Here is a 12,613-nt window from a genome sequence, read left to right as displayed (position 1 = left end):
CAAGTCAGGCAGGTCCTCGCAGCGGAAGACGGGCAGCGGCTTGGACGCGTCCAGCGCCCGGGCCCGGAACGACAGTTTGCTCATGTTAGGCGGCGATGGCGGCTCCGGCTGGGAAGGGGGGGGCGACAGCAAGCGCGCTCCGAGCTGAGAGCCGGACCCCGCCGAACGATCTCATGGAGGGACCGGGGCTCCCCCGGCGGGGCGGGGCGCACTCCGACACGGGGCCCGGCGGCGCCCGCTGGCGCGGCTGGGCTGGGCGCTGGCTCCGCTCCTCCGCCGCTCCGGTTCCGCTCAATACGCCACGGCCAACATGGCGGACATTAAACCTCGACTGGCCGCCTCTTTCAGCCAACCCCAGCGCCACAGCCATTCCCACACTGCATCGCGCAGGGCGCGGGCACGGCGCCGCCCGGGGGGAGCGCGCGCGGCGCGGGCACGGCGGCGCGGGCTCGGGAGCGCGGGACGCTGCGAGCGGCCCGAGCGGGCTCGGGAGCGCGGGAAGGCTCGGAGCCGCCGGAGCCGGATCGGGGGCGCAGTGGGGAGCAAAGGGGGTTTTAATCAGCCTGTGCGGCACCGCTCCGCCCGCCGGCCGGCGAGCTGTGCCGCGGAACCGCGCTCCGCTCCTGCCGGGGTGAGGAAGTTGGGGCAGCCACCCACCCCTCACCCCGGGGAGAACCTCCCCTGGAGCCGCGCCTGACCGTGACAGCTCTTGGAAACCTGGGCGAGCGGGGCGGGGAGGTGCCGGCCCTGACCTTTCCGGCTTCTCGGTGGTCAGACAGTGGGACAGGGGCGCTGGGCTCTGAATTTACCCCGGCCCGGGAGGACTGCGGTGCCCCCGGCCGAGGCCAGAGCGGCGCCCCGCGAGTAGTGGGGGGCCCCCCGCCTCAGGGCCCAGCCGCGGACCCTCAGCCGCAGCCGCCCGTCGGGCGCTGTCCCTCCGCGAGTCGTCGAACAGAGTTCGCGTCCGTGGTAAATAAAGGGGAAACACAGACACCTGCCCGAAAACGTGAAGAACCGTAAGAACCAGGCACCTCCATAACGGCATTTCCACCCCGTTTCTCTGAGGTTTTCAGAAACAGTTCTGCAGCAAAGTGCAGACACGTGAACTGGCTTAAGCTTTGCACGGACTTAAGTTATTATCAGTGACCCGCTGAAGCGAGCTCACCCCAGGCAATGGGTAGAACCCACTTGAGCATGTCTGATTAGGGAAGCTCGTTTACATCTCAATGAGTCGATTAAATTGATGCACTATTCGGCTCTAAGCAAGGGATCGGAAATGCCGAGTTAGCCCTGTCTCGGTGCTCTCTGCACAAGCCGCCCCAGGGCATCCCAGCGCGGCCACAGGAACGTCAAACTCCGATCTGGCCAGGCCAGGGCTGCAGCCGTCTAGCTGCCGAACTTAGGTGCTCATCTATGTTCTCGCACCAGGTTATATGTAATTCTAGCTCGGTAGTGAAATCCATCTTATTGAAGTTATGCTTATTTTCATTTAAAATTAAAATGCGAGATAGTTGTGTGTTGGCTAAATTTAAGTGTCCCTCCACAGTAGTTTTTACTGTCACACGATAGACAGAACTTTGTTATTTATCACATACTACTCTTGGGAAACAGAATTTTCAAAAATACGGCATAGATATAACAACAAAAAAAATAGAAAAACCTTAGTTTGCTTAGCAATTTGAGAAATAATCTCTATAATAGAATCAAAATATATTTTAAAAATCGCATAATAATTATAATAATAATGGTAATAATAATAATAATACCACCATCCTCAACCTTAAGCCATTACTAGACACTAGATGAAATATTACTAGATGCAGTTGTTAACTGAAGAGTCAAGACAACAATTTGCATGACTGTTTGGGAACCCAAAACCCTCTAGGTTTCCCAAACTGCTTAAACTGCAACTCATTTGGCTTCATAACTTCTCTGGGATGCTAAGTTCTACCTGTGCTGCAAATGGGTAATGCAGTGGAAGACAGCTATTAGGGAGAATGAGACTTTTTTTTTTTAAGGGAGGCTTGTTTGTTGTTTTTTTATTTTTTTAAGGGGAGTGGAATGAACTAAGGAGTATCATTGAATTCATTTGTATTTCAGTAGTTACATCAGAATCAAATGTTTAAACATGCATATTGCTTTGTATTCTAATTCTAAAGCTTAAAACACACACTTGTTAGAAATATAAAATAAATTGCCTGTAAAACATCTATACCTTTTTCCACAAATACTGAATAATTTAGTTTATCCAATTAACAGACAGTTAAGGTGCTGGAAAAAACACCAACCAAAAAATTACAATATGCCATCATAGATTAGCTTTGACTTAAAAAATTATATGAGAATGAAACACCTGGCAGCTAAGCAGAAAAAAAGCCATTAAATATAACTCTCCACTTATACTGATGAAAGGAAAACAATACACAATTAACATCATGAAAACCAAAGTATTTAAAATATCCTGAACTACAAAGGAAGAATAATCAAGTTCAAACTTATCCTTAATTGACCTTTGCATTTCTAACCCTGCCACAGGCTTGAGAAAAGTGCGGAGCAAGCAGAATGGACAATAACATTTGGATACAAAGAGGATAGTGCATTAAGAAAAAGTTTTGGCCTGAAACCCTTGGACTCATCAGCTTTTAATTTTTTGCCGATAAAAGAGATTGTGTTTAAATATTTTGTAGCAGAAGATGATTAACCCTCAAAATTAATTTGTTAGTAAGATGGAAAGTGTGGTAATTGAAAACAATGTGACATCAGCCCTGATGTTTGTTCTGTAAAAGATGATGACTGGAAAAGGTATAGAACATAACCAGAATGGTATGTCCATTTTATCTTCCTTTTAGTTAGAAAATCCAGGTATATTTTAGGTGTTTTTCCATTTTGCAGTTTTTACTAAAATGCACACTTTATATCTGCAGACATCAGTGCTGCACTATGACGGTAGCTAATGCAGAATTGGTATGTTTTGTATAGTAACCAAAATACTCTTTGCAAGTTCTCAGTAAAAGATCAGTACGTGTAAGTTAATTTGTTGAACCTAAGTGCTATGTGTCTATTTTAAAAACAGAATTTTAAGGTAAAGCAACTGAAATATAATGAAAAGATATTTGGAATTGCTATTTTTTTTTAACTGCTGAAATAATTTGGGGCATTTCTTTAAGGTTTTATCTTTTTATGATCTAAACTAAAAGAACAAGCTTTACTAAAATGAAAGCACTTTGTGTATCAGCTATGCAGCTGGCAAATATAACCATTTCAAAATACATTCAAAAGTACTAAGTTCAGGATGAGCATTATGGGCAAAGATACAACTTGATCTATGCATCTGCATACAGGGATATGGGTCTCTTGTGCTGTCATCTAACTTGGGTTTGTGAAGCCAAAAATGTAACTTCTATTTTGGTTTGCAAGTCCTGTGTACTGTTTGACAAGTTTTTACAAATGTTGGTATTTATTTAGTTTTATGGCTTAAAATCTCTCTGAGTTCAAGAAAGACTTTCAGTCATTTATTTAAGCATGAATTGGAGCCTTTTGTACATGGGTTTAGTATTGCCTCCCATTCTAGCAGCAATCATCACAAAAGTACTACACTTGATGTGCATATAGGTTAAACCACATAATTTTTGTTGCCTTTTGACCTCAAGCATTTTGTATTTTAGGGATATAAAATTCTAGGAGACAGTTGTTCAACTTAGGGAAAAAAAAAAAAGACAAAGCTTTCTTAAACATTTTTGGTGGGTTTTTTTATTAGGATTTGTTTGTATTTTGTATTACAGTAAACTATACACTGACTTTTGTATCCATAAATATTTTCAATTTAATTTTTTTTTCACTCTGTGACTACCTTACACCCTGCTTCTAATAACTCTTCATTTATTTATACAGCAATTTTATTGATCTGGGTTTTTCTTGGGGGGGGGGGGGGGTTTGTTTCTTTTCTTGGGGAGGGGGTGGGGTTTAATGCTTTTTTTTTAAATACTCAAAGGTTGAGTCCAGTGTTCTCAGGAAAACTAAGCTGATCCTCAAATGGATATGCCATGGAGCCATATCCAAAAGAGAAGGAAAAACCACTAGATAGCAATTCTCTTACTGAGAAGAGACAAAGCTAAGAGAGGAGCAGCAAAAGCTATTGCCAGATTTCTACTTTTCCAGAGATAGCTAAACTCTTAGAGGTGGAGAAGGCAGTTGTCCATAAAAGAACTAGGAAGACTTCAAGAGGAATTAATGACTTAATATTTTTATTTTACAGACTCATCATTGTCCCAACATCACCTAGACAGATGAGCAAGAAAATGGTAAAATGGGCTCTATGTGAAAGCATAAAGGATTTGATGTAGTTTTTTTTAGTACTGTCAGAAAAGGCTCAGTTTCTTTTATATAGATTGCTTTGAAGACTTAAGTTTTTATGTGTCTAGGGAAAACAGGTTATAGTGGAAGCAGTTATTCTCTTAGCTACAGTGGTGGCAAAAAGGCACAAATTATGCTGAGACTCTTCTGTCTTGAAATACGTCTTTCTCTGTTTAAGTTTCAATGTATTCAGAACATGTATCCTAGGAATTATAAGGGTTAAAAGTGATTTATGATCTTCATGTTTTCATTCTATAACACATATCCCCTCTAAAATACTATGCTAGACACACTTTGAATTCTTGATTTAGTCATCTTCACTAGCAAGTCATTTCACAAACTAATAGTTTAGGATTAAGTAGTAAAATAAAAGGGAACAAAACAAAATAAATAAAAAAAAGTCTGATTTTATGCTCTGGGTTGTTGGTTTTTTTAAAAATTTTATCCAAAACATTTTATGTTCTGACATACAAAACAATAATAATACTAAAATCACAATTTATTAGGTAAACACAATTTGAGCAGGGTGGACTGGCTATCACCTCTGACTTAGGCATAGACTTCTGCAAACATCGGATTATAACACATGAATAATCTCAGAGTCAAGTAAATTTAATCACATGATCCTCTATTATTTCTAGTAGAAGAGCCAGCAGAAGGGCAAAATCCTTATGCTTTTCTTGCAAAAAAAAAACCCTAACACAAACAACAAAAAACCTGAGCAAACAAACAAACAAATAAAAAAAATCAAGCAAAACCAGAACCAAATAAAAAACCCCAAACCAAACAAAACCAACAACCAACCAAATAAAAAGGCCCTATCTTCTCTTGCCAACACAATTGCTAATTCATCAATCAAAGAGTTAAGGATGTCTAACTTTGATATATTCTGCATAGTATAAGATGGAAGACTAAAAGAGGAAAACAGAAGTAGAGAAAATATAGCTGCACATGGGTCTGCACACTGTCCCAAATCCTTTAATTGACCATTATGCTAAAAACAACATAACAAAAAAACCCCACCACAAACACACACATGGCTCCACTACATAAACCTCAACTGCCAGTGCTCATACCCCAACATGGGATAAAGGGATAAACTGGGGATAGGCTGTGTGACTTCAGAAAGTTTACTTATATACTAGTAGTTCTCTGGCTTTATGTAAATGCAAACAAAATAGTAAATTCAGTTCAGTACTAAGACCTGAATATCTTACTATTACATGCTCTGAATTTTTAGATTTTACCTTACACATCCAAGATACAAATCCTGTCTTGAAAGTCAGTTTATGAAAAATCAATTCAAGTGCTCAGGGCTTCTGGTTAGTATGGTAAAGTATTTTCAAACTTCAAAATTACATTGCTGATGTTAAATATTATGAAGTTAAGTTAATGTGGAGTTACTATATAAAGCCAAATGCTTTAATTTGCAGTTCCTGAATCAGAATGAAAGTAGGTTTTCTGCTTCCCTCACACAATTGAGGAAAACAGTGATTGATATACCTAGACAGGAATTAGCTAGACTTCAGAAATCTTTTGGTGCAGGAAAGTACATATGCATCTTGGAATGAAGAGCCATTTCCTAACATATGTTTAGATTTTTTTTTAATTTTAATGTTAGTGGGAAGTACCTACATACCTACAGTGTGAGTGAACTCTGAATTCCATATCAAATTAATATGAATGTGTTCTTAAGTGCCTTATACAGACTATACCATCTTTACTTAACAGAAATACATTTCTTCAAAGAAATTAATAAAATACAAATAACTCAGCTTTTGGATTTATAAAGCTTGTTATTAGCTTGCAAGAAACAAATATTCTTTCAATTTTAGAAATGGATTTTTTCACACTGTAGTTTGATTTATACTAAATTAAGCATCAGTGAATGTTATAAAATATTGCTTGTCTTCTGGGATACAAATAATCATGACCATATTTATAACCAAATAAGAAGAAAAGCATAAATAAATAATGCTGCACTAGTGGGAAAAAAAGGCCTAATGAATTAAGCTTGACTGTAAATATCCAGCAGAGGAGGCTAGTTCTGAATATAGAACTGATCAGATGAGACTGTTTTGAGATATCCTTATCTATATATCTTTAAATGATAGTAGATGCTTAAAAATGGAAAACTCGGATAGGGTTAACCTGAAGAAAATGCAGTTTCTGAGGATTTTCAATATTTAAATAGACTATGCAAACAATTTGTGGGAGATGGCAGGTGTTGAGAGGGAAGTGTTTTGGTTTAGATGCAAACATGAAGTTGCGTGAGAAGAAAAACAAAGAAATCACATAACATTATTTTCTCTGTCCCTAATGTAGGTGGGATATAGAAACCAGAGGTGCTGTGATATCACTGGCATTTGCATCTCACCTTGCCTGTGAAATCCCCAAATCTGCTGTAAGGGCAACCTGAGAAACAGAGCCAAATGGAGAGTGGTTTTCTCAATCATTCAGGTTACAAGCAGGTAAGACTTTAACCCCCTCATCCATTTCTGCCAAAGACCCTCTGTTCCCATTCTCTTACTGCACAGTGTGTCAGTTTTGTGGCTGTTTTGACATTCTGCTCCTCCAACCAAGAGAACACGACAGACTCCTGTCATTAACACTGGGGTTAATGTGCACCAGCCTGCCACTGGTCACACGTGCCAAGTCTGCTGAGCTTTTGGTTTAGAGGAAACTCAAGAACGGTGTCAGCATAAAGAGACACAACCTAATTAAAAAACTATATCAAGGGAGAATATGAAAGATGGGAAGCAAAACAGTTTCTCACATTAAAGTAGTTCATCTGGAAGTCTGCTTGACTAGACCTTCCAAATCCCACAGATTCACACAACACTCAATTTTTAACTTGGAAATTGATTCAGAGATGATGAAAGAAAGCAGAATACTTTCTTATGGGATCTTCATTCATTATGTGCTTATAGATGAACATGGGCTAAACAGAAAGTGTCTATGCAGAGTTACCAGAGGTATGTTTTTACCCTCCATTATCCAGCATGGTTTCTCCTTAAAAAGATGCTGATTGCAGCACTTTTCTTGAATTGTGAATACACAATCACTTTGTCTAAAGACATTAAGACGTTCAGCCTTGTGTGGATACCTTTAAGACCATCAGAAATAACACGGCTGCTCTGCATTATAACTTTTAAAATTAATTCTTAAATTTTCTTGAGGAAAAATCCACAAAAACTTTTGAATAAATCTAGCCAGAAAACACGCCCTGGCATTACAGATGAAAATCTGTCAGGTGAAAGGACCCTTTCAAGAAGTTATCCTTTTAGTCATCGGGTTATGGCAGCACCAAGTAAATAGAAAATAGAAAGGTGTGCCCTGAAATCCCCAGATCTGAGTCACCTGATTCTTAAATATCTTTGAACAAACATGGAAAGCTCACTCTTATTTGTGTTAATGACTATTCCAGATGCACACCCCTGTGAGGCCAAAGGTCTTGCTTCCATTTAGTAATTTTCTCAAGGCTCTGAAGGGAATGAGGATTAGGAGCTCACATTTCATTACCTAAATCATGCACAGGTCAGTATTAGCAAACTCACGGGCATGGGATATCTCTGATTAAGTGAGGCCATTCATATCTGAACTAGGAGGCCTCACAGGAGGCAGATGGAGACCTGATCAGGATACTCAGTTAAATTTAAGATACAGTTCTTATCACAGCAGATATTGAAAATTTGGTTGTGTTTATTTGCTTGTTGTTTTTGCTGTCATTGGGATCCTTTTGTCATTCTTTAAAGTTATGATTTACTTGATCTATTCTTTCCATTGAGGATTACAGATTTAACAATACTTGTCTAAAGACAGGTGAAAGAAATTCTACATGAATGTATATGATACAGGGATTCTGGTTCACTCACAAGCTCAGCTTTCTGTAAATCCAGGGAAATGTGACCTTACAGGCTTGTTTCTCAGATCTTTAATCCAAGAAAAAACCAAAACAGAACCTGACAAAAGGAAGACTTCTCTGGGAGGAACAAACCTACTCACTGTTCCCTGGAATTCCTACATTTTATATTTAAACATTATTGAGTAAAATCCATGAGGCAGTCCTGGGAGTGGGGATGAGATCGAACCCCACCTTTTCTTTCTTCCTCTGGAAATCCCAGTGCTCAATGCATTGTAAAATTTATTACTTTTCCCATTCCCTAGCAAAAGTCATCCAGGTTCTGCTCAACAACAGAGGATGGCGAGTCAGCATCTGACCATTTTCAGTCATTTGCTCCAAGCTGGAATTGTTATGGACTACATTTAGAGCCCTTGCTATTTTTACAGGTGCTCAAAGCAATAGACATTGCATCTGTAACTAATGTTTTCTGTTGTATGGTGTTGATGGCTCTGAGCAACTTTCCATTTGCCATCCAGGAGCTCCAAAACAGCATCCCAATTCACTGCACAAGTAGTGAAGACTAGGACTCACATATTTGGCAGTTCCCATCTCTCTGTTGTTTATATTGGAAGATAAGCAGAAAAAATAATTTTTTGCAAATGTCCTGACTTTTTAAGCACTGCAATACCTTCTGGCCACAAATTTCAGGGTCTAGGTACTATTAGTAGAGAATTCATGAACAAACCTTCCTATGAAGGAAGTTTATAGTATTGCTATTATCTTGCTCCTGGAGAGTCCAGTGGTAACACAATAAATTGGAAATGTGGCTTACTAAAGGGTCTAAAGAAGCCCACGGGACCTGAAGCCACTGATGTGTGGTCCTATCTGTCCAAGTTATATTTTGTTGCTCACAACAGCAATGCAGGAATAATATTTCATAGCACTGATATTCCCCCACCCTGTATATTTACTAAAGAATTTAAAATCTAGGATTGTCTCTTCACTGCAACATGAATTAACTTCTTGTGTTATTTACTGAGAGAAAAAATATGAAGAATGCTGAAGGTGGAACGATGTGCCAGCTACAGTAGTTCCTCTGGCTTGAAAAAGTTAGAGCAGACAATTTCATAACATTGAAAGGTCATGCAAATATCAGTCAGGAAGAGGTGTGGAGAGACCTAACTTTGTAGAAGATGAGTCTGAAGCAGGCATGTAATTGTCCTTTGTTCACAGCTGGGAAAGAGGTGATCCTTGAAGTAAGTTTTAAACTAATTATTCATTGCTACAAGTTGATGCTGACACGTATGTGGAAAAGTACAGCTAGCAAAGTTACGAGGTAAGAAAGATGAGAAACAAGATTATGTCACAAGGTGTCCAATATAAAAATAGCACCCCTGCCTTTGAAACCTTGTTGGATCAAGGACACAATGAGTACTTTAGGACCCTTAAGAGATAACAGACAGGAGTCCCAGGCACTAAGGTATGTTATCAGCATAGGAAACTGGAGAGCACAGTATATGAGTGGATGAAGCAGGGGTATGGCTTTTGTTTGAACTGAGCCCCAAAAACGTTCTTCTGCACCACCAAACCCCTTCTAAGGAACAGTTTGCACCATATTTTGCTTAACTTTGGAAGCTGATTATATCTGCCTGGAATCTACACATCTTGTTCTAACTATTATTGACATTTTTAGACATTTTTATCATGACTCTTACTCGAGTACATGATACTAGTAGCATTAGTAAGACTAATCTGATGAAGGCACAAAGAGCATTTTGGTCAGGTAGTATTAATCTCTTGAAAAAGAATGGCTTATAGTACGATGCCATACTTCAAATAGTTTTAAACCAAGAGACCCAAATAACTTTCAAAGGTGTCTGGACTCTACATAGACTTTCTAGGTAAAAGGGAAACTGTATTAGGAGAAAAATACATTTGTTTTGGCACCTTAGAAATAGAGGTATATGTAAGGAAGAAAATTAAGAAACCCACCCCAAAAAAAAAGTTTGTATGCTTTAGGTCCTGGGATTCCACATACTGGTATTTCAGAAGGAGGAGGTAGGGAAAACACAATAAAGACTGAACCACCCCACAGAAATTACTCTTTCAGGCATTTCCGCAGAAGATGCACGAGGTAAATTAGTTGTTATGTAGCTTTAAGAGGATGCAAAGCCTTAAATACTTCTTACTCCTTACTGGCAACACAATGCTCAAAAAGGAAGGAGGAGAAGTGTGAAAACCACTGAATTGCAGAAGATCAGCATTTCACTCTTCTCATCTTATGATTTGATAGGAGTAAAACCAGACACTTTTATCAGATGAAGCTTCAAAGTTCCAAAACCACAACCAAAGTTTAAGACTAGCCTCAGTTGAATGGGAGAGATGGGAGCAAGTGTGAAGCAAGTTTCCATTCAGATTTCATATTCTTGTTGGTTTCACTGAGCTTGAGCTGACTCTGAGCAGCAAGATCACAACAATCAGTTTGTTCATGGCCTTCATGCACAGATTGCAGCCACAAGAAAGCAGTGCTTTCATGGTGCAGGATGAGAAGAAGAATGTTAAAATACCTTCAGTAAGCACCTCAGTTTATCATTTGCTCAGTACTGTTGTCCATGGATGAGCACACTGAACATTGGTCTAAATGATGTCAAAAAAGAAAAGTTGCATCAGAATTAAACAACCCAGTGATTCTCGAAGATTGATAATTATTGTAATGGATTCAACAACTGGCACTACTTCTACTGGCATGAACTGTGCCCAAAATGCCAACCTTATGTCCTAGTGATGAGATCTCAGAAATGGAAATTGAAATGGAGGATGGCCAAAATCTACACTTTCTAAGAGGGTTTATGTCTTGATATTTGTCCTCAAGATCTAAGATTTGTACCAGGACACCAAAGAAGTAATGGTCATACTGCACTGTCACAGGCCATCATGTCTCTGCTCCAGCCAAGAATCCATAAGAGCAGATCATGTCTGACAGAGCAGAAAGGATAAAAGCTGGCTGCTCTCTTGGATATGTTTGTTACTGGCAGAAGGTTGCAAGTGTATTTTACCTAAGACAGAAACAAAATTTACCTTCCTTTAAAAAAGGATAACGAATAAGAGACCATTACAGAGATCTACTGAAGTTGTAGATCAGTTTCCATAAAACTAATTAACTTAATGAGCAGACTCTTTGAACCAAAATCTAGAAGCATTTTTTAAGATTTAAACACTCATGAGAAGTTTAGAGACCATTTCAAACTGCCTAGTATTTGTCAAATTTATTATTTGAAAATACTGAAGTCATTGAAATGTAAAATAGATGCAAAGGCCTCTAAAATTATCAGCTCTTATCACTCCAAAATAACAGGCACATTGATTCCTTAGAAATGTGTTAAATTTAATATCAAATTTGTTCCTGAACCTGTTGAGTTTCCAATATATGCTCTGATCATGGGCTTGACTATGTCTTCCCACCCATCCTAGAACATTAATCACTTCTGTTTTCTTACACCTAATATGGATGTTAGCAGAAAGCCTTCTAATCCTTTTGCACTTAGAACCGAGGTGATCTGTAGGTTGTAACAAAATAAAACAACACACACTAACATATATTCATTTATAAAGATGTGTCAAATGCATGCTCCACTTAGCAACAGGAAAGAAATAACCACCCACCTCAGGTGAATACTCTTACAATCTGGAGGACTATGTTAGGTTTCCCCTACTTTTCAACCTCACCTTCATACACAACCCAAACTCCTATAGACCTCATCAGGAGATTTGCATATCCAAGCACTCGAGCAAGGGGGACCTTAGGGCTTGATAACCAGCCGTGGATGGAACCTTTAACTTCACAACAAGCAAACAATGGACTAGTTGCACAATAAGTGTGTGCCAAAGCCTTCCATATTGGCTGCAAAAAATAATTTAAAAACCTTTCATCTGTAGCCACTGTAAAATCCTTTTGGGGGTGGGACCGAAAAATGTCAGCACTTAGGAAAACCGGACTCTAGGTACAGGATTGAAAAAAAAAAATAAAATTAAGGAACTGCTTCATTACACAAACCAACTAAAGGGTGAGGTCATGCCTCTGCCGGGCCATAGTTCATGCGACACTACAATTTCATAAAGATACAATTTAATCGTAATTCTTACTAATTTGAGGTTACTTTTGATACAGAGAAAAGGAAAAAATACAATGGATCAACCCGTGCCCCACCTTTCTCCCCCCGGCCCCCTCCCCCTTTAGAGCCAGGGACACGAATTGTTTCGGAGCCCCACAGCGCCACCAGCACAGAGCAATGCAAAACAAAAAAGATCTCCCACCGGGTGGAAAAAAAAAAAAAAAAAAAAGGAAAGCGCCTAGAAAAATGCCAAAAATTACAAAATGTCTCCCAAATGTACCTTCTTGGAAAGGATCAAACAAAC

General features: G+C 39.5%; 1 protein-coding gene and 1 long non-coding RNA gene across 10 annotated transcripts in view; one reads left to right on the top strand and one right to left on the bottom strand.

Moving 5' to 3' along the window:
- Positions 1–12,613, bottom strand: part of EPC1 (enhancer of polycomb homolog 1) — a 66,659-nt gene that overhangs the window by 52,272 nt on the left and 1,774 nt on the right. The window lies entirely within an intron of this gene.
- Positions 3,953–12,613, top strand: part of LOC107200046 — a 21,158-nt gene continuing 12,497 nt past the window's right edge. For 3 of the 6 annotated variants that reach the window (XR_004500525.1, XR_004500522.1, XR_004500521.1), the window contains exons 1-2: positions 3,953–4,301; positions 6,679–6,824. This is a non-coding gene — a long non-coding RNA (uncharacterized LOC107200046). Of the gene's footprint in view, positions 4,302–6,678; positions 6,825–7,780; positions 8,102–9,430; positions 9,699–12,613 lie in introns of those variants that run through there. The other 3 variants (XR_004500526.1, XR_004500524.1, XR_004500523.1) reach the window with 3 other exon arrangements.

The sequence above is a fragment of the Parus major genome, chromosome 2, assembly GCF_001522545.3.
Source record: "Parus major isolate Abel chromosome 2, Parus_major1.1, whole genome shotgun sequence".
Lineage (NCBI taxonomy): Eukaryota > Metazoa > Chordata > Aves > Passeriformes > Paridae > Parus > Parus major.
Note: the sequence above shows the minus strand (reverse complement) of the source record. Positions and strands in the feature narration are given on the sequence as shown.